The following is a 22,392-nucleotide window of genomic DNA, read 5'->3' as shown; positions in this document are numbered from 1 at the left end:
TCCGCACAAAAATGAAGCAGCACAACTGTTAACAAAATGTTTTTTTTTTTATTAATTCTTTTAAATCATATTAGAATGATTTCTGAAGGATCATGTGGCACTGAAGACTTTATGCAGAAAATTCAGCTTTGCATTAAATTTTAAAATATACTCAAATAGAAAACGGTTATTGTAAATTGTAATAATATTGACTGGATTGGTGATCAAATAAATGCGTTAGAGACTTCTTTTGAAAACATCAAAAATCTTAGCTACCCCAAACTTTTAAACGGTAGTGTAGTATAAAGTAATTAGATCAATTCGGCTTGCTTCACACATCATCTCATCCACCCATTTTGTAAGTAATATTTCAAAGTCTATGGTCACTAATGTCATCAAATCTTTTGCTAAACATTATTCTACCGAACCGTTGTTCCCTTAACGCCGGAAACCATGATCCATCAACCATGACTTGATCCAATTTACCAAGTGGAGGAGTGTGGAGCGAGATTCAAATCAGTTTAGAGTCTCGGTTTTATTATGCAAGTTCAGAAATACATTTGCAGTTTTACAAGCCTACACGATTACAATTGGATTGTCCAGAATGTGTTCAGCTCAGCTCTTTTTAAGCATTGCATTAAGTTTTCAACCATGTTTCTTTTGGAGGTTTGGGAGGTTTTCTTTGGTGCTTTCAAATAAGTTTTCAAATTCTTGGTCCACGCAAATATCCTATGAGAAACTGAGGTTAGAGATACGCAAAAACCAGTAGGGAAAAGAAAATATGAGACGTGAATGGGAAAGATTCACTCACAGAGAAGTCTAAGACCTCTACTGCAGTTTCTGGGTTTGCTTGAACTGATTTTAAAATGGCGAAGCATCCCGCTGACAGCATTGGGTTCCTAGACATCTGGATCATACTGAAAACCAACAAAATTAGTCAGAACAAAAATAGAAACACCATAAATCTCTTGTGACGCAAACTTGAAAGTCTAAGCTTAAAAGCCATGCTTGCTTCAATAATGCCCTGCTGTTACTATTCTAATCTTTAGAACTTTAGAATTCGTAGAGTCGCGTTCACTTTGAGGTCCAATGCAAAATGGATGGCTCTTTGGAGTGGTAAGCAACTAAAAAAAAAGTATTTTAAGCAAGTATTTGAGGTACTTTTATTCTAGCTGTCAGATAATCGACTGTTTGCAAAGACTGGTGTTTGTTGATTTCACCACTGCAGATAAATCATGAATAACTGTGCATTGTGAACATTCAAACTAATTTAGCAGACAAATGTTGAACAATTTCAGCTGTCTACCATCTCATAATTACAGCAATAAATCAAGGACTGTGTACACGCAGAAAAGAATAGGTGAGGTGAGCCTTCAGAACATTGACTCATAGATGATGCATATCCTGCTTTCTATAAATACAGTTACAGTATAACATATATTGTGACAACAGTACCTGATGTTCAGCACCTCCAGTGCTTCCTCCTTCTTTGCCCAGGCCATTAAACAGCAAATCCAGGGTCCACAAGAACATATTTCCCTTCAAAATCAAATTCAGTAGAATGACTACAATAACATTTTTTTCTCAGATTTTAAGTGCTTTAGAACACACACACACACACATATATATATATATATATATATATATATATATATATATATATATATATATATATATATACAGTCTTGTTCAAAATAATAGCAGTACAATGTGACTAACCAGAATAATCAAGGTTTTTAGTATATTTTTTATTGCTACGTGGCAAACAAGTTACCAGTAGGTTCAGTAGATTCTCAGAAAACAAACAAGACCCAGCATTCATGATATGCACGCTCTTAAGGCTGTGCAATTGGGCAATTAGTTGAAAGGGGTGTGTTCAAAAAAATAGCAGTGTGGCATTCAATCACTGAGGTCATCAATTTTGTGAAGAAACAGGTGTGAATCAGGTGGCCCCTATTTAAGGATGAAGCCAACACTTGTTGAACATGCATTTGAAAGCTGAGGAAAATGGGTCGTTCAAGACATTGTTCAGAAGAACAGCGTACTTTGATTAAAAAGTTGATTAGAGAGGGGAAAACCTATAAAGAGGTGCAAAAAATGATAGGCTGTTCAGCTAAAATGATCTCCAATGCCTTAAAATGGAGAGCAAAACCAGAGAGACGTGGAAGAAAACGGAAGACAACCATCAAAATGGATAGAAGAATAACCAGAATGGCAAAGGCTCAGCCAATGATCACCTCCAGGATGATCAAAGACAGTCTGGAGTTACCTGTAAGTACTGTGACAGTTAGAAGACGTCTGTGTGAAGCTAATCTATTTTCAAGAATCCCCCGCAAAGTCCCTCTGTTAAAAAAAAGGCATGTGCAGAAGAGGTTACAATTTGCCAAAGAACACATCAACTGGCCTAAAGAGAAATGGAGGAACATTTTGTGGACTGATGAGAGTAAAATTGTTCTTTTTGGGTCCAAGGGCCACAGGCAGTTTGTGAGACGACCCCCAAACTCTGAATTCAAGCCACAGTACACAGTGAAGACAGTGAAGCATGGAGGTGCAAGCATCATGATATGGGCATGTTTCTCCTACTATGGTGTTGGGCCTATTTATCGCATACCAGGGATCATGGATCAGTTTGCATATGTTAAAATACTTGAAGAGGTCATGTTGCCCTATGCTGAAGAGGACATGCCCTTGAAATGGTTGTTTCAACAAGACAATGACCCAAAACACACTAGTAAACGGGCAAAGTCTTGGTTCCAAACCAACAAAATTAATGTTATGGAGTGGCCAGCCCAATCTCCAGACCTTAATCCAATTGAGAACTTGTGGGGTGATATCAAAAATGCTGTTTCTGAAGCAAAACCAAGAAATGTGAATGAATTGTGGAATGTTGTTAAAGAATCATGGAGTGGAATAACAGCTGAGAGGTGCCACAAGTTGGTTGACTCCATGCCACACAGATGTCAAGCAATTTTAAAAAACTGTGGTCATACAACTAAATATTAGTTTAGTGATTCACAGGATTGCTAAATCCCAGAAAAAAAAAATGTTTGTACAAAATAGTTTTGAGTTTGTAGAGTCAAAGGTAGACACTGCTATTTTTTTGAACACACCCCTTTCAACTAATTGCCCAATTGCACAGCCTTAAGAGCGTGCATATCATGAATGCTGGGTCTTGTTTGTTTTCTGACAATCTACTGAACCTACTGGTAACTTGTTTGCCACGTAGCAATAAAAAATATACTAAAAACCTTGATTATTCTGGTTAGTCACATTGTACTGCTATTATTTTGAACAAGACTGTATATATATATACAGGTCCTTCTAAAAAAAATTAACATATTGTAAATATAAGTTCATTATTTTCCATAATGTAATGATACAAATTTAACTTTCATATATTTTAGATTCATTGCTCCCCAACTGAAATATTTCAGGTCTTTTATTGTTTTAATACTGATGATTTTGGCATACAGCTCATGAAAACCCAAAATTCCTATCTCAAAAAATTAGCATATTTCATCCGACCAATAAAAGAAAAGTGTTTTTAATACAAAAAAAGTCAACCTTCAAATATGTATGTTCAGTTATGCACTCAATACTTGGTCGGGAATCCTTTTGCAGAAATGACTGCTTCAATGCGGCGTGGCATGGAGGCAATCAGCCTGTGGCACTGCTGAGGTGTTATGGAGGCCCAGGATGCTTCGATAGCGGCCTTAAGCTCATCCAGAGTGTTGGGTCTTGCGTCTCTCAACTTTCTCTTCACAATATTCCACAGATTTTCTATGGGGTTCAGGTCAGGAGAGTTGGCAGGCCAATTGAGCACAGTAATACCATGGTCAGTAAACCATTTACCAGTGGTTTTGGCACTGTGAGCAGGTGCCAGGTCGTGCTGAAAAACGAAATCTTCATCTCCATAAAGCTTTTCAGCAGATGGAAGCATGAAGTGCTCCAAAATCTCCTGATAGCTAGCTGCATTGACCCTGCCCTTGATAAAACACAGTGGACCAACACCAGCAGGTGACATGGCACCCCAGACCATCACTGACTGTGGGTACTTGACACTGGACTTCAGGCATTTTGGCATTTCCTTCTCCCCAGTCTTCCTCCAGACTCTGGCACCTTGATTTCCGAATGACATGCAAAATTTGCTTTCATCCGAAAAAAGTACTTTGGACCACTGAGCAACAGTCCAGTGCTGCTTCTCTGTAGCCCATTTCCTGCACACGCCTGTGCACGGTGGCTCTGGATGTTTCTACTCCAGACTCAGTCCACTGCTTCCGCAGGTCCTCCAAGGTCTGGAATCGGTCCTTCTCCACAATCTTCCTCAGGGTCCGGTCACCTCTTCTCGTTGTGCAGCGTTTTTTGCCACACTTTTTCCTTCCCACAGACTTCCCACTGAGGTGCCTTGATACAGCACTCTGGGAACAGCCTATTCGTTCAGAAATTTCTTTCTGTGTCTTACCCTCTCGCTTGAGGGTGTCAATGATGGCCTTCTGGACAGCAGTCAAGTCGGCAGTCTTACCCATGATTGCGGTTTTGAGTAATGAACCAGGCTGGGAGTTTTTAAAAGCCTCAGGAATCTTTTGCAGGTGTTTAGAGTTAATTAGTTGATTCAGATGATTAGATTAATAGCTCGTTTAGAGAACCTTTTCATGATATGCTAATTTTTTGAGATAGGAATTTTGGGTTTTCATGAGTTGTATGCCAAAATCATCAGTATTAAAAAAAATAAAAAACCTGAAATATTTCAGTTGGTGTGTAGTGAATCTAAAAAATATATCTGCTGAAAATGTATGAAAGTTTAATTTTTATCATTACATTATGGAAAATAATGAACTTTTATCACAATATGCTAATTTTTTTAGAAGGACCTGTATATATTAAAGAGACATATTATTTATTTTTATTTCACACTGAGGCCTATGTATAATTTGTTTGCATCAGGATTTTATCAGTGAATTTTGATTCCTCATGATAAGACCACTTTTACTGTGGATGCTGTACCAAACAGTATTTTATCATATTTAGGTTGTTAAATTCTTACTTTATCAATTGATGTTAGGCCAAAGTAAGTTTCTACATGAGTGAATGACTCTGGCAAAGGAACTTTATTTTCCTCTTATACCTCCAGGCCTTTAGCAAATGTAATGGCTCCTTTTCCTCAAATGCAGTTCCAAGCCAGATTGAGTGACTTCATTCCCGTGTTCTCGGCAATAGCAGCACCCAGGATTCTGACCAGTCTTTATACAGCAAAATAATGATGTCCTTGATCTAAAACCAGTTCAGAGCCACGGATTTAGCTGAAACTTTAAGTACTTATTGTTAGAAAGACAGTCCCTCTGGAGTAACCTGAGGTGAAATGTCTTGCTCAAGCATGCAGTGGTGATAATACATATTTTACTCCTCGAGGGGATTAAACCTGCAAATGTCCAGTTCTGAGCTTTAGTTAGTGTCCTACCATGTCTACCAACCTTAAAATATGAATGTACACTTATTTGTCATGGCAATAATCTTGAGAAACCCCGGAGATTTACAGTACTACTTAAAAGAGATATACTTTTATTCAGCAAGGGTGCATTTAATTGATAAAAGAAATTATAATTAACTTCATATTCATCAAATAATTCTGCTTTCAAAACTGTTTCTGACATTGATCATAAGAGATATTTCCAAGCCAGATTGAGATTGAGAAATAAATAAAAACCCAATGAATATCATATTTGATATGCATAACTGTATCAGGCCTTATTGACTGCATTTGCAATGGTCACCGGGGTAGCCTGCCAAGAATAAGCAAGCAGTGTATGATTATAAAAAGAAAGCCATCACCATATGTAAAATGAACAGAGATGTGCCAGCGGAATCTGTTAAGGATGTATGAATCATGGCAAGTCACGGAGGAGTTCCTCTTAATGAATAAAAGCAATATTTTATTGAGGTAATTTCCCTATCTTCACACTCTGTCATTCATGCTGACAGCTATGGGGCTTTAGGACTGTATTCTGTATCCCTCATCATCATACTGGAGTTTCTGCTCATTTGAGATCCAGCCCTCTGGATATTGCAAATATGAAGATATTGTGCTTGTGTTTAAGCGGAATATCATTTCCAATTTACATTGCAGTTCAGAAGAGAGCACTTACATTACAAACGGCATTATTTTGAAGAATTGCATGTCTACAGAAAGATATGAATAATCTGAGATGTGTTTGAAAACAGCGGATTTGTAGGTTATTATAAGCAGGCTTCACCACCGACCCATTTAACTGACCCTTTAACTGCAATGTTATTTTTTAATACTTTGATAAATGGCCATTTATCAAAGTATTAAAAATTACATTGTAGTTAAAGGTTTGTTTAAAAGCAAATCTCTGTATGAATGATGAAATCTCTGTAGACATATTTCACTTGACGATTATCTGTGTCTATGTAGCCTCATCAATACACTATTTACACTCAACTTTTCATTGACAACAGAAATATAATCACATTAACATTACACTGGATATTAAACAACCATTCCGGTCTTTGGGTTTGTTTATAATGGCACTTTTCTGGTGGAACGACTTGGCTCGGCTCGCGTTTCCACTGCAGTTTAGTACCGCTTTAGAGTGGGCATGATTATTTACATGTCATTACAGTTGCGCCCGATGACAATCCCCGGTGAAATTTTTTATTTGGGTCATATAAACAACAGTAAACAACAGACTGCTCACCCGGAGGCTGCTTTTATTGTTGTGGGTGATTTTAATCACTGCATATTAAAGACAGTGCTCCCCAATTTCCATCAGCATGTTTCCTGCCACACCAGATGAGGCAAAACTTTGGATCATGTTTACACAAACATTGATGGAGCTTACATCATGACCCCCTTCCCCCACCTCGGACAGTCTGATCACCTTTCTTTGTTTCTCACCCCTAAGTATTCACCCTTCATCCACTGTGTGAAGTTATCAGTGAGGTCCATCAAAAGCCCCTTTCACACTGCCATTCCGGCAAATACAGGGGTAAAGTGTTCCTGCAATTGTTCCCTGGTCGCTAGATTTTGCACTTTCACCCTGCCATTGATGACCCGGGATATGTGCGTGCTTTCACACACAACCCTTGAAGATCCCGTAACGACACGTGACATCAGCGCGTGACGTGTAATGTACGAGTCGACAACGCTAGGCACGTTATACTTTCACTGAAGCAAGCAAACGATCTCGGCGTCAGCGCGGAAAGTGAGGAACTAACTGATCTCTGCTTCCTTACAGTTTGCACATGTTTTCGTCGTGAACGTTGATCTTCCTTCAAAACAGCCGGTAAAAGAGTAGCGCGATAACGCACGTCATCACTTCGACACGGAATTAGAGCTGGCTTTTGTTCACACAGCGCTCGTCCCGGGTCAAACCCCGCAATGTTACTAGGTCCCCGCCCCGGGTTCAATTCGGTAATAAATCCCGGGACGTGGTTGCTTTCACACAGAAGGCGACCCGGCAATGTTCCGGAAATATTGCGGGTCCGACGTGCAATGTGAAAGGGGCTAAAGTGTGGCCAACTGGAGCAGACTCTTTACTTCAGGACAGGTTTCAAAACACTGACTGCAGTATGTTTGCTTCTCAGTCTGCCTGTGGCTCTCACACGGACTTTGTCATCTATACCTCCTCTGTATTGAATTACATCAACACCACCACTGACAGTGTTACAACAGAGAAACAGATAACAACATACCTTAATCAGAAGTCATGGATGAACAAGGACTTCTGCTGAAAGTCCGCTACACTGCCTTCAGGTCAGATGACGCTCAGGCCTACAGTAAATCCAGGGTTCACCTGAAAAGGGGTATCAAAAAGGCCAGGTACTGCTACAAGCTGAAGTCAAGTCAAGTCAAGTCACCTTTATTTATATAGCGCTTTAAACAAAATACATTGCGTCAAAGCAACTGAACAACATTCATTAGGAAAACAGTGTGTCAATAATGCAAAATGATAGTTAAAGGCAGTTCATCATTGAATTCAGTGATGTCATCTCTGTTCAGTTAGAGCTGCAGTAGGTAACTTTTGTAAAAATATATTTCTTACATATTTGTTAAACCTGTCATTATGTCCTGACAGTGGAATATGAGACAGATAATCTGTGAAAAAAATCAAGCTCCTCTGGCTCCTCCCAGTGCTCCTATTGCCATTTGCAGAAATTCATCCGCTCCCGGTAAGAAACAACCAATCAGAGCTGTGGTCCGTAACTTTGTTTGTGTTCAAAATGTAGAAAAATGTATATAATAAGCGAGTACACCATGAATCCATTTTCCAAACTGTGTTTTTAGCTTGTCCTGAATCACTAGGGTGCACCTATAATAAGTGTTTATATTCGGACTATTTTAGATTGCTTCGGGGGTACCGTGGCGGAGTAACCCAGTACCTTTGTGATTCTTCATAGACATAAACAGAGAGAAGTAGTTCCAGCTACGATGTTCTTCCGCAAGACACAAGCAGTTCTGTTTATTAACCGCTAGAGCGTCAAAAGTTACCTTCTCTGAGACAAGGTCTTTACAGGGGATCTGTATCTGGGGCTCTAGTTGTCCTGGTCTCCGCTGTCTTTCAGGGATGTAGAGGTCCTTTCTAGGTGCTGATCCACCATCTGGTCTGGATACGTACTGGATCCAGGTGACTGCAGTGACCCTCTGATCTGGATACAGACTGTATCTGGTGGCTACGGTGACCTCAGAATAAGAGAGAAACGGACAAATATTAGCATAGATAGCATTCTTCTAATGATGTAGCAAGTACATAGGGTGTTATGGGAAGTGTCCTGGTTCCAGTTTACCTAATTAATGCAGCCTAAAAATCCTTTAACAGATTTGGATATTAAAAGCATATTAGTATGTTATGTGTATTCCAGGTTAAAGAGATGGGTCTTTAATCTAGATTTAAACTGCAAGAGTGTGTCTGCCTCCCGAACAATGTTAGGTAGGTTATTCCAGAGTTTAGGCGCCAAATAGGAAAAGGACCTGCCGCCCGCAGTTGATTTTGATATTCTAGGTATTATCAAATTGCCTGAGTTTTGAGAACATAGCGGTTGTAGAGGATTATAATGTAAAAGAAGCTCATTCAAATACTGAGGTGCTAAACCATTCAGGGCTTTATAAGTAATAAGCAATATTTTAAAATCTATACGATGTTTGATAGGGAGCCAGTGCAGTGTTGACAGGACCAGGCTAATATTGTCATACTTCCTGGTTCTAGTAAGAACTACTGCTGCTGCATTTTGGACTAGCTGTAGTTCGTTTACTAAACGTGCAGAACAACTACCCAATAAAGCATTACAATAATCTAACCTTGAGGTCATAAATGCATGGATTAACATTTCTGCATTTGACATTGAGAGCATAGGCCGTAATTTAGATATATTTTTGAGATGCAAAAATGAAAAATGCAGTTTTAAAAAATGCTAGAAATGTGGCTTTCTAAGGAAAGATTGCGATCAAATAGCACACCTAGGTTCCTAACTGATGACGAAGAATTGACAGAGCAACCATCAAGTCTTAGACAGTGTTCTAGGTTATTACAAGCAGAGTTTTTAGGTCCTATATTTAACACCTCTGTTTTTCAGAATTTAGCAGCAAGAAATTACTCGTCATCCAGTTTTTATATCGACTATGCATTCCATTAATTTTTTTAATTGGTGTGTTTCACCGTGCCACAAAGAAATATAGAGCTGAGTATCATCAGCATAACAGTGCAAGCTAACACCATGTTTCCCGATGATATCTCCCAAGGGTAACATATAAAGCGTGAAGAGTAGCGGCCCTAGTACTGAGCCTTGAGGGTACTCCATACTTCACTTGTGATCGATATGATACATCTTCATTCACTGCTACGAACTGATGGCGGTCATATAAGTACGATTTAAACCATGCTAATGCACTTCCATTAATGCCAACAAAGTCTTCAAGTCTATGCAAAAGAATGTTGTGGTCAATTGTGTCAAACGCATCACTAAGGTCCAATAAAACTAATAGAGAGATACACCCACAATCGGATGATAAGAGCAGATCATTTGTAACTCTAAGGAGAGCAGTCTTAGTACTATGATACGGTCTAAATCCTGACTGGAAATCCTCACATTTACCATTTTTCTCTAAGAAGGAATATAATTGTGAGGATACCACCTTTTCTAGTATGTTGGACAGAAAAGGGAGATTCGAGATTGGTCTATAATTAACTAGTTCTTTGGGGTCAAGTTGTGGTTTTTTGATGAGAGGCTTAATAACAGCCAGTTTGAAGGTTTTGGGGACATATCCTAATGACAATGAGGAATTAATAATAGTCAGAAGAAGATCTATGACTTCTGGAAGCACCTCTTTTAGGAGCTTAGATGGTATAGGGTCTAACATACATGTTGTTGGTTTAGATGATTTAACAAGTTTATACAATTATTCCTCTCCTATAGTAGAGAATGAGTGGAACTGTTCCTCAGGGTGTCTACAGTGCACTGTCTGATGCGATACTGTAGCTTACGGCTGAATGGTTGCAATTTAATCTCTAATAGTATCTATCTTAGAAGTAAAGTAGTTCATAAAGTCATTACTGCTGTGGTGTTGGGAAATGTCAACACTTGTTGAGGCCGTCTCCTACCGTGAAGGTAGAGGAACACTTTTCCAACTCTGACCCCCGACGCATGTGGCAGGGCATCCAGATCTTCAGTGACTACAAGTCAAGCAACTCCACTCCAACAGTCACAGACGTCTCCTTCCTTAACAAGCTAAACGACTTTTGACTAATGACTAAATGATTCTCTTCAACAGCGACAGCAAGGAGACGGCCACCAAAATCCCACCCCCTCAGCAGACCACCAACCCCTCAAACCTCAAACTCACCTCCACAGATGTCCACACTGCATTGAAACCGATCAACACACGCAAGGCTGCTGGACCAGATGGCATTCCTGGATGTGTGCTTAGGGCATGTGCAGAGCAGCTTGCATGGTTCTTCACAGACATTTTCAAACTGTCCCTCACCCAAGCAACTGTGACAACATGTTTTAAGTCCACATCCATTGTGCCAGTACCGAAACACTCCTCCCCAATGTGCCTGAATGACTATCACCCCGTAGCACTCACACCCATCATTATGAAGTGCTTTGAGTGACTGGTCCTGGCACACCTCAAGGACTGCCTCCCACCCACACTGGACCCACACCAATTTGCCTACTTTAGAAATAGGAGCACAGAGGATGCAGTATGCACAGTAGAGGTCTTCACAGTGTACCCGAGAACCGTCGACCCAGGACCCGTACGTGTACGGGACTATATTTTAAATGATCTATTACTTCGGATCCCAGGTCTGTTTAACATTGTGTGTAATATTCGTGCAAACTGAGTCATCGGACTCGGAGGACACCCGGCCGTGATCAGACACTGCTTGTGTTTTTGTAACTTGCAACTTGCAAAATTAGGAAAAGAAAAGTGTGAGCCAAAAAAGCGATCTCTCTCTCTCTCTCTCTGCCGTTAGAAGCAGAGCGCACAGACTCAGAGTTAATGCAAGTGCACACACGGTAATAATGATAGCGGACTTGACACACTCATATTTAATATATTTTAAATCAGCAACAAAATCTGAGGTGAACTGTCACATGAATGTTTTCTATGATGCTCAAATCGCGCAAAAAAACATATTTTAGGTTGATCCAGCTAGCACGCATGTGCAGTCTCGAGTGCGTGTCATGTTTCCATGGCAACCAGTGAGGGACAAACTGTGCTTTTTAGTGGTCAGATTCAGACTCGACGCAGAGCAGAGAGCACAGAGATGATAGCAAATAAATAACGTCAGCGGCCATGGCACTGAACGAGCAGTCGTTATTATAGTTCAAGGGCAACCAGTCGAAGTTATTATGCGAGTTAACTCGAGTCAGAATGTACATGTGCACAGTTGCATTTGTCATCCGTCACCGTGACATCAAATGGACCTTTGAAACTGAAATAATGAGTGGATTAAGCTTGGACTTGGAATAACGAGAAGAATAGCATGGATAATTTTCTTGTCGGAGGATTGTAATGCATAACAGGCAGTCAGGTACAAGGAAGAGACTACAGCTCCTTAAATTAGGTAAGACAAAAAGTTGTATTTTTCACAACAGGTTTATTGATTTGTAATAGCAATTTAAGATAGCAATTTAAGCAATATTTGACAATCCGGCCCAGTCGGGTCCGTGTCTTCCCAGATGGTTCGGGTCCAGCTTTCAAATAATAGACGAGTCGGGGTCGGGTCCGGGTAGGCATTTTTCAGATCTACACGGGTCCGGGTCCAGGTTTTGAAATAATAGACGGGTCCGAGTCGGTTTGGTGTAGTACGTAACGGGTCTCTTTCGGGTTTGGGCATGAATTTTTGGACCCGTGAAGACCTCTAATGCACAGTGCTGCACTGTGCACTCACACACTTGGACAATAACAACACATATGTTAGGATGTTGTTTGTTGACTTCAGTTCAGCATTTAACACCGTCATTCCCTCCAAGCTGACCACAAAACTTGGAGACCTGGACATTAACACCTCCCTCTGCAACTGGACTATGGACTTTCTGACCAACAGGCCTCAGCATGACCAGTTGCATCACAGTCTGGTATGGGAATTGCTCAGTGGCTGACCGCAAAGCACTGCAGAGGGTGGTGAAAACACATCACAGGGACACCACTTCCTGATATTGAGGTCATCCAGAGGAAATGCTGTCTACGCCGAGCTCGCAGCATCCTTAAGGACTCCTCTCACCCTGACCATGGACTGTTTAACCTCCTGCCCTCCGTGAGGTGCTTCAGGAGCCTCCGGACAAGGACCAGCAGATCCAGGAACAGCTTTTTCCCTATAGCTGTTTCCTTGATGAACTCTGCCCTCTGAGTAAACGTGTTATTACTTGCACTACTGTCTGTTCATCCAGAACACTGAGTAATCCATTTGCACATTGTAATATTTTCTATGCACTTTACTCTCCATTGCAATAGTGTAAATTATGTTCATATGTTCATAGTTCTGCCTATAGTGTACATACATTTTTACATAATCCATCTGTATAATATGTTCATAGTACACCTATCTGTATATCATGCTGATAGTGTTTAAAATCAGAATCAGAATCAGAATGAGCTTTATTGCCAGGTATGTTTACACATACGAGGAATTTGTTTTCGTGACAGAAGCTCCGCAGTACAACAGAATGACAGCGACAGAACATAAAACACATAATAAAAGTTAAAAAAAATACAAATAAGTAGATAGTGAATGACAATATACAAATCGACAATTGTAGGCAGGTATATTACAAAATGCAGTTATGTATGTACATGTATATTATGTGCAAAATTTAAGTGTATACTAAGTATGTGTGTTAGATAAATAAGTGTATGTGTATATAAATATAAAGTGTAGTGTGTTCGCAGTTATTATCAGCTGTTCATAAGATGGATTGCCTGAGGGAAGAAACTAGTCCTGTGTCTGGTCGTTCTAGTGCTCAGTGCTCTGTAGCGTCGACCAGATGGCAACAGTTCAAAGAGGGAGTGTGCTGGATGTGAGGGGTCCAGAGTGATTTTGACAGCCCTTTTTCTCAATCTGGATAAGTACAGTTCTTGAATAGAAGGGAGGGTTGTACCAATGATTCGCTCAGCAGTCCGGAATACCCTCTGTAGTCTTCTGAGGTCAGATTTAGACTGAGCTGAACCAGACAGTTACTGAAGTGCAGAGGATGGATTCAATGATGGTGGAGTAGAACTGTTTCAGCAGCTCCTGTGGCAGGTTAAACTTCCTCAGCTGGCGAAGGAAGTACAACCTCTGCTGTGCCTTTTTCACAATGGAGTCAATGTGAATGTCCCACTTCAGGTCCTGAGAGATAGTGGTGCCCAGGAACCTGAATGACTCCAATGCAGTCACAGGGCTGTTCATGATGATGAATGGGTGGAGTGCAGCGGGGTTTCTCCTGAAGTCCACGATCATCTCCACTGTTTTGAGCGTGTTAAGCTCCAGGTTGTTGAGAGTGCACCAGACAGCCAGCTCTTTAACCTCCTGTCTGTAAGCAGACTCATCACCATCCTGAATGAGGCCGATGAGTGTGGTGTCGTCTGCAAACTTCAGGAGCTTGACAGAGGGGTCCTTAGATGTGCAATCATTAGTGTACAGGGAGAGAACGCAGCCCTGGGGAGCTCCGGTGCTGATTGTACGGGTGCTGGATGTGTATTTTCCCAACCTCACTAGCTGCTGCCTGTCTGTCAGGAAGCTGTTGATCCACTGACAGACGGAGGTGGGCACGGAGAGCTGATTTAGTTTGGGCAGGAAGAGGTTTGGGATGATTGTGTTGAAGGCCGAGCTGAAGTCCACAAACAGGATCCTCACATAAGTCCCCGGTCTTTCTAGGTGTTGCAGAACATAATGCAGTCCAATGTTTACTGCATCGTCCACAGACCTGTTTGCTCTGTAGGCAAACTGAAGAGGATCCAGCAAAGGCCCAGTGATGTCCTTCAGGTGGGCCAGCACCAGTTTTACAAATGACTTCATGACTACAGACGTTAGAGCCACAGGCCTGTAGTCATTTAGTCCTGTAATTTTGGGTTTCTTAGGGATGGGGATGATGCTGGAGCGTTTGAAGCATGAAGGAACTTCGCACAGCTCCAGCGATCTGTTGAAGATCTGTGTGAAGATGGGGGCCAGCTGGTCAGCACAGGATTTCAGACAGGCTGGTGTAACACAATCTGGGCCTGGTGCTTTTTTCCTTTTCTGCTTCCAGAAGACCTGGCGCACCGCATCCTCGCTGATCTGAATTGCAGGTGTGGGGGAGAGGGGGGATGCAGGAGGTGAGAATGGTGAGAGTGCTTGATTGGAGAGGTGTTCAGGATGGGTTGCAGGAGCTGTTAATGGTGTGAACGTTTGTTTGGAGAGGCATTCAGGGCTGGTTGAAGGAGTTGTGAATTGTGTGAATGGTTGTGTGGGGAGGCATTCAGGGCAGGTGATGGGTGTTCTTTCAAACCTGCAGTAAAACTCGTTCAGATCGTCTGCCAGTCGTTGATTCTCCACAGTGCTGGGGGGTGGTGTCTTGTAGTTGGTGATCTTCTTTAGACTTTTCCACACTGATGCGGAGTCGTTGGAAGTGAACTGAGTCCTTATTTTTTCAGAATAATTCCTCTTTGCCACTTTGATCTCTTTTTCCAGTGTGTATTTAGCCTGTTTATACAAGACATTGTCCCCCTTCACGTAAGCATCTTCTTTGGCCTGACGGAGCTGTCTGAGTTTTGCAGTGAACCACGGTTTGTCATTGTTGTAAATTAGTTGAGTCTTTGTAGGAATACACATATCCTCACAGAAACTGATATATGATGTTACGGTCTCTGTGAGTTCATCCAGATCGGTGGCAGCAGCTTCAAAGACACTCCAATCAGTGAGGTCAAAACAAGATTGTAAATCCTGCTCTGCTTCATTAGTCCATCTTTTTACAGTCCTTGATACAGGTTTAGCTGATTTTAGTTTCTGCCTGTAGGACGGTATAAGATGAACCAGAAGGTGATCAGAACGTCCCAAAGCTGCTCGTGGAACAGAGTGATATGCATCCTTTATTGTGGTGTAACAGTGATCCAATATATGACTGTCTCTTGTGGGACATGTAACATGCTGTCTGTATTTTGGCAGTTCACGGGAGAGATTGGCTTTATTAAAGTCCCCGAGAATCATTAAAACAGAGTCCGGGTGTTGTTGTTCTGTCTCTGTGATCTGATCAGCGAGCTTCTGTAAAGCTGAGCTCATATGCGCTTGCGGAGGAATGTAAACACTGACCAGAATGAACGAGTGAAACTCCCGCGGGGAATAAAACGGCTTGCAGTTAATGAAGGGTGTTTTGAGATTTGAGCAGCATGTCTTCTTTAACACAGTTACATCTGTACACCACCGTTCATTGATGTAAAAGCATGTCCCGCCGGCACGCGATTTCCCCGTTGATTCTGCATCGCGATCCGGTCTAAACAGTTGAAAGTCCAGCAGATGGAGCGCGCTGTCCGGTATGGTGTCATTCAGCCAGGTTTCCGTGAAACACAGAGCAGCAGAGTGTGTGAAATCCTTATTTGTCCGAGAAAGCAGAAGGAGTTCGTCCGTTTTGTTGGGTAGAGAGCGGAGATTTGCCAGATGGATGCTAGGCAACGGCGTTCGAAATCCGCGCTTCCTGAGTCTGACGAGCGCTCCCGCTCGCTTCCCCCATCTGCGCGTCCTGAAGCGTTTGATCAGCGCCGCTGCTCCTCCGATAATAACGTTCACTAAAACGTCTGAATAATTGAAATCCGGAAAAACATCATGTGGTGCGTTCTGCCGAATGTTCAGCAGTTCATCCCTGGTGAAACTGATGGCAGGAATATAACTAAAGACAGGACAAACTAACAAAAACACAAAAACATATGCAGAGCACGTCATGGAGGTAGCCATCCTGTATCGGCACCAGGACAGTATAAATCTGTAAATTATGTCCATAATACTCATCTGTATAGCTATAATGTAGACCTTGTATATTCTGTACTTACTGCTAATTGCACTTCTGGTTAGATGCTAACTGCATTTCGTTGCCTTGTACCTTACATGTGCAGTGACAATAAAGTTGAATCTAATCTAATCTAATGTATTCCAAGACGTAAAATAGAATCTGTGATTCTAAAGTACTGTACAGTGAATATCCACACTGGTGCGGTGACTGAATGCCACCTGTTTTTATACAGTCTTTGACTGCCACACATAATCCTCAAAACATTAGATTCATCCGCGCTAGAGCCGTGACGGCGCACAGCTCACGCAAGGTAATTAATGAAAATTCTGCAAACAGTTGCAATTGCAGGTTTTCAAACAGAGATGGTGACAAAGAGGCAAAACTTATGGACTGCAGCTTTAAAACAGTGTTTTTAAAAATACCAAACTCAATAAACAGTATTATTAAATCATAATTAATAAGTTATTAAGCGTTTTCCTTATAATGGTTTTCTATGGGAATAAAAATATTAATGTGTCATTAAAAGTGTTGCCTTCGCATTCTGGGCTCAATGAAGCTCTCCAGTGGTTCCTGTATAGCCTGCAAGTTTAGAGTCATTGCACTGGGCAACTTATCTTTTGCTTAGTGAACTGAAAGTAAATTATCCAAATTTGTGTCTACAAATTGTTATTATACTCCATAGTGCTATTAAATCATCTGCATAATGAACTGTTCAAAGTAAGTGAAATGGACAGATTTTAATTTCATTCCCATTGTGCAATATGGTGTTAAAGGTTAATGTTCTTTGTGTTATGCATATGTTGGGTCAAATCTCAAGCTGTTTTTTTCTAGTACTTGTCCTACTAAGTGGCCATGAAACTGTAGTCTTCAAGTCCAACTGTTGTACGTAACCATTCGAGACGTGGCAGCCAAATGCCTCAAAACCACTAAATGCCCCTCTAAAAGCAAAGTTATTAAGAGGTCTGCAGTAATCAAGCCACGAACCTTTCAACAGAAGCTTTTCACATCATCTCACACCTGCTTTATCTCTGAATAACTCAGGTTGAGGTGCTGAAGTTTCTGGTTGCTGATCAGAGCTGGGGACAGGTGTCTGGCCACTGGCCAGATGTTTCCCGGGAGAGGGTTGAGAGAGAATAGGGTAGAGTTTTTCAACAGCATGCTGGACAGAGCCCTGGCTCCATATTCGCCCATCAGGTTTTCAGACAAATCAATTTCTTGGAAGTAAAAGCATAGGTTTTACAGTTCATACCTTGAAGGAGTGCTGCAAAACCAACCGTATCAACCACACCAAATCACCCAAAATGATGGCTAAAATGTGCATTAAAACTGTGGACTGTGAAACTGTTGTATGTTGTTTTGAATTGGATATTATATATTACATTTTCACCAGCAAGCAGTTTCGTATTGATCCGGCCCACATCTGGCCTGCATGGATTTCACGCGGGCCAGATGTGAGCCGGATCTGGGCCAACACTATGTTGCTGTCTGGGCATTGTATGTGCTCAGATATCAAAATGTAGGACAGCAACAATTAGGCTTGACAAAGCTGGTGTCTGAAAGTTTAAAATAACTTTTGAAGTTTGAAGGTTTTATACAGAGAAGTCAGAGAAAGTCAATAAAATATTGCTAACATGATTTAGCACATTGATATCATGTAGTTTGCATGATAAAACATTTCTGGAATCACCATGTGATGTATCGCAATCTTCATAATAATAAACTTACTTGTGATGCAGCCTAGAATTAAATCACATCACATTGGTTTATCTGGCCAGAGGAGAACTGCAGACTGAGCCAGATTTCTTCCCAGGTTTTTTGTCACTGATTGAGATTGGGTTCCTTACCCAAGTCGCCATTGGCATGCTTAGTTGTGGACACTTAATATTTAGTAATATTATTGAACTGAGTGTGCACCATGCTGAAAAAAAAAAGAAAAAAAAAAAACCACCATAAAAACCATCACAGAAATTCTATTGTTTCCCCTAAAAATACTATTACAAGCATTACAATCCATCAACAATTAAGCATTGAAAAAATGTTTTCCCATACCTTATTTTGGGACATATTCCATTCAGTGGTTTTTATCAAGCCACCAATAGAATAGACCCACACGTTAATACAATACAGTTCCCCTTACAAATGGTAAAACCATTACAAATTCTTTGACATTGATAAGTGACATGAATAAAGGCTGAACTGGGCTCTACAGGCTGCTTTATAGCTGAATTGATCTTCTTTCATATTTGATCATCTTTAGTCATTAAACTGAACTGAATCAACACTGAACTGACCCCAGCTGAAAAAAAAAATTGACACCGTTGTCTTTTAAGAGCTGCTTTACAGCAGAATATAAATAAAGGTTAGCAATTGGACTTGCTGGCATGTTTTAGCATGTTGCTAGCATAATTTAGCACACTGAATGCATGAGTTCATGTTTTGCTAGCATCCTTTAACATGTTGCTAACATATTTCTCACAAGATTTAACAAATTTCTATCATGTTTCTTATATGATTCATCAAATTACTAGCATCTTTTAGCATGTTGCCAGCATGCTTTAACACACTGTTAGCATTTTAACACGTTGCTAGCATAAATGTGTATATTTAAATTAGACATTCAGTTATTCCAGAAATGCTGTATTATACATGCCAGGGCAGTAGATGGCGATGTCACTTATACTACACATCTGTGCACAAACACTACTTATAGACTATCACTGAAGAGGTCTACTAAGATGTACTCGTCCTGCTAAGTGGCTTTGAAACTGTAGTCTTCTTCTAAATCAGTTTATTTGCTCTTACCTGTGAGCCCAGATCATCATACATCATGTTGAGTTCACCCTGGTTCATATTTCAGAGGAAGTAGGATCCTAGAATTACATTCAGCAACTTACAAGCCTCTCTGTAGCTTGACTGTCCAGTAGGGTCAAATGCTCATCTTTCATCTAAAACATCTCAAGGAGGTACCATTCTTGTCTGCAGCACCAACTGTACGAGACAAGTTACGCACTAAAATTTAAAACACCATGTTAGAGGTTTACTATTATCATTATGAGTTGAGTGGAAAACATTAGCGACGCTTTCCTTAAGAATCACAGTTATTCACTGCAGTCGATACAGGAGATAACCAACGTGTGCCGTACTCACACATACAACCTTTACAGCTCAAATGAGATGACTTGGTGTGACTTTATAAAGTAAATATGACAACAATGCATCATTGTTTCTCATTGAGATGCGCAATTAACATGAATGTGGAAAATTCCCAAGTCATTCATTAAGCTATGCGGAGGCACACAGCATTAATCTAGCAGATGGCTATCTCTAATAAGCTGAATAAAAAGCCATCAGAGAGATAGTGAGAGATGGATGGAGCCGTGATTTATGTATATGTAGAAGAGTGTGTAGGTGTTTCGGTATCTGGTATTCGGTATCCAATTGTTCGAGTTCCTCCTGAGGAACCGGGTCATCCAGTCCAGCGTTAAAATATTCCATGAGGGCCGCATCATTGTAATCCAGGCCCTCTGCCAGGGATCAAAACACCAGTGCCATTACTCCCACGTCATTGCCCTCTTGCTGGAACGAGGCCAATTTTAAATATTTATTCCTACGCTCCACCATGCTGGTTGGGGAGGAGACACGAAAAGACATACCGCTGGATCTAGTATGATGGAGTCCTTCTGTGACGGTTGGGTTTAGGAGAAACACAAGGAGAGGGTAGATCCAATTGCAGGTAGTCTTTAATTAACAAAAAGGGTAAATACAAAATAAACAGTCCAGGATGACAAACCAAACAAAACAAAACAAAAGAGGGAACCGGATGGGAAACTCGGAGGAACGAGAAGGTAAGGGGAAGCCTCGGGAGACGAGAACATTGACACAGACGGTAAGGACTCCATACAGATGACAGAGAAAGACAGCTATACATAGGGAGACTAATGACAAAGGATTGTCAGCACCTGTGCGATTTAATTGGAGTGCAATTACTGTGAAGACAGAACCAGACTAGAGGAATTAAAGTGCCTATGGTGAAGTGCCTAAGGAGAAGTGAGCTCACTAGGGAACACCCAGGAAAACAGAGACTGACAGCGTGACATTTACTGGATTTTGTTAACTGGTCACATACCAGAATGAAGCCAGATGGTTTGTGGTGAGGGGTTGCAGAGTAACTGTATGTGCCCACTGGTGCTGAGATGAGCGGGCGTTTACAATTCATTCTCTATGGGAGCTGAGCGACACGCTCATGCGGGGGATTGACAGTGGAGCGAAGCAAGCAGTGACAGCATCAGAAAGTGGAAAAAACACAACTTTACATAATGACATACAAAAAGAATTAATTATAATAAATAAATAAATAAACAAATAAACAAGATAGATCTGGAGCCAATCAGATTTCAAGGAGTTTCTGGTGGATGTTTTTAAATGAAGTGACTTGGGGTCACCAAGTCTGTTTTTATTTGATTAAAAATACAATAAAGACTGCAATATTCAAAATATTATTACAATTTAAAATAACTGTTTTCTGTTTGAGAATATTTTAAAGCATCAACATCCGTGTCACATGATCATTCAAAAATCATATATGCTGATTTGCCCAACATTAGCACAATTTCTTAGCAATTTTGAAAACTGTCGTGCTGCTTAATATATTTGTGGAAACCAGAGTTTCAATTTTTTTCCCCCTTGCTATATTAAACATCAAAGAAAATGATTGACCCAAAACTTTTGAACTAGTGTATTATTTTATTCAGAATTCTACTACCATTTAGACGCTTTAATGGTGGCTATAGACTGTGACTGGGTTAACAAACATCTATTAAATATACACTTTATGTTTACTTTAGGCATTAAAATATTAAGTTGGCATTTTTCCAACTAGAATCATGCATTATTTATTGCATTGAAAATGTTTATAAACTACAGTGATGACATTAACTCTCCCCTCTTTCACATTGTTGGACATGTACCAAGAGATTTGGGATGTCAGCAACCAGTGTTTAAAATACCACAGGCCAAACCCATTCATTCCCCAGTCATAAAATCTGATTGGTTTAATAGATGTGAAAAACAGCTTTCTACTTGGCTAAATGCATTAAGCCCCCACACAACCTCATCATACTGTATGTTTTCTAACACACAAGCTTATGAAATGGCATAAAATCTGAGCCGGGATACTCACTTGGCCATCTACACTTCCTCTGCTGTAGAGAACTCTGGGTCTGCTGACTGGCCTGCTTGCAATTCCTCCCAAATCCTCTTCTTTTCCATCTTTATCTCCATCATCTTCACACACCGATGGAGGAATACTCTCTTTTGTCACCTTTTTGCCCACTACCATTCTATATATGCTGTGTGTATTTGTGATTGTTTGGAAAATGAATGTTGAGAATGCTTTGATCAAACTAAATCACATTCGATTCACTCTGGTTTCCCGAGCCAGACAGGATCGATATCCTTAAATAAAATAATATCTATGAGAAAGCAAATCAGTGCAGTAGTGTCTCCTGTTGGCCCAGACTAACCTGCTCCGAGGGAAGGCTGTATTTGACTGACAGTCACTTTGATTTTTGGACAGCTCATCCAATGAACCGAGGAGCCTCCTGAACAGTGAGGGTGAGCTATTGCTCAGATCATTTGTTTTGTTGACTGGTTGCCATGGTGTCATTTCTCCTCTCATAAAGCTGCACTCAATCTGTTTCTGCAGTGAGCGGTGAGAAAGAGAGACAATTATATAAAACAAAGAACATATATCTTCTTCCCTCACTACACAATCAGTTGCTCCCTGTAAAACCTTATAAAAATCTATATTTAAAGTAATTCTAAAATAACACACACATTTTTAGATTTCATTTTAATTTATTGTAGATATTTTTGTAAATATTTAATTAAAATGACCAGATGATCTCTACACATAAATTGTATGTGTGTGTG

At 40.6% G+C, this 22,392-nt stretch overlaps 1 pseudogene; it reads right to left on the bottom strand.

Annotated features, from left to right (window-relative positions):
* Positions 1 to 594: 594 nt before the first annotated feature.
* LOC113067918 (leucine-rich repeat-containing protein 74B-like) lies at positions 595 to 21,799 on the bottom strand (annotated as a pseudogene).
* Between the last annotated feature and the right edge of the window lie 593 nt (positions 21,800 to 22,392).

Source organism: Carassius auratus, linkage group LG30F, assembly GCF_003368295.1.
Source record: "Carassius auratus strain Wakin linkage group LG30F, ASM336829v1, whole genome shotgun sequence".
In the NCBI taxonomy this organism is placed as follows: Eukaryota; Metazoa; Chordata; class Actinopteri; order Cypriniformes; family Cyprinidae; genus Carassius; species Carassius auratus.
The sequence above is the reverse complement of the archived record's forward strand: the minus strand, read 5'-3'. Positions and strand labels throughout refer to the sequence as shown.